Source organism: Phalaenopsis equestris, unplaced genomic scaffold, assembly GCF_001263595.1.
Source record: "Phalaenopsis equestris unplaced genomic scaffold, ASM126359v1 Scaffold000067, whole genome shotgun sequence".
Lineage (NCBI taxonomy): Eukaryota > Viridiplantae > Streptophyta > Magnoliopsida > Asparagales > Orchidaceae > Phalaenopsis > Phalaenopsis equestris.
Genome location: NW_018164509.1, coordinates 236,684 through 237,520, shown reverse-complemented (window position 1 = coordinate 237,520; position 837 = coordinate 236,684). Strand labels below are relative to the sequence as shown.

Here is an 837-nt window from a genome sequence, read left to right as displayed (position 1 = left end):
CCAAGATTCAGGGAGGTCAAAACCCTTGGAAGTTTGGTGCAAATAAATAGAAAAATATTATTATCGGGAGTAGAATTGGAGATTTTAGAGCGATAGACTAAAATTCACAATTTGGTCCTATTTTTTGGGTGTTGAAGTGTAGGCAGATTCAGTAAACAAGCATAGGATTAGTCAATGTTTTTTATGGCTGGACCAAAAGGTAAAGAATAGGTATGCTCTTATTTCGCACAATATAAATTGAACTAATTCATTTTATCCATTCACTATAATTTCTTGACAAGGAGAAGGACGCTTTCTTATATCTTGAATATCACAATTAAACCCCACTTTATATCATTAGTTATTTATTAGTTATTAAAATTATCTATTTATTTCAATTGCCTATTAGTGACAGATAAGCAAATTGAACGTCATTGTTGTGATTAAATTCTTGCTTTTCTAAGGTCTTAGTTCGTAATTCTAAACTACTCCCTGTGGGATCGATATCTAGGACTCCATTAGAGCCCTATATTACTTGAGCGATACGTATAATTGTGTTGACAAATTCAACTTTAACATTATTGAATATTATATTATACATCTTAATCAAATTAGACACATCTATAAAGTCGCGATCAAGTCTTTGGACGCCATTGCTGGAAATTAAATCTTCTAGAAGTGCCATCAAATTCTTGTATTTATCGATTTACAAAAAGTTTTGCCGGGGAGAGTGAGTAAAATTACGATCAGAGTAACGGACAAATTAAGATTATTAGAAAATTTTTACTTAAATTACAACTTATTTTTATATTTATATTTAGTTAATTGTATTACTGAGTACTGATTTCAAATTGTATG

At 30.2% G+C, this 837-nt stretch overlaps 1 protein-coding gene across 2 annotated transcripts in view; it reads left to right on the top strand.

The window, feature by feature from the left end:
* The window catches only part of LOC110019659 (pantothenate kinase 2-like), a 65,158-nt gene that overhangs the window by 23,305 nt on the left and 41,016 nt on the right, over nt 1–837 (top strand). The gene's annotated exons all lie outside the window — the stretch shown is intronic.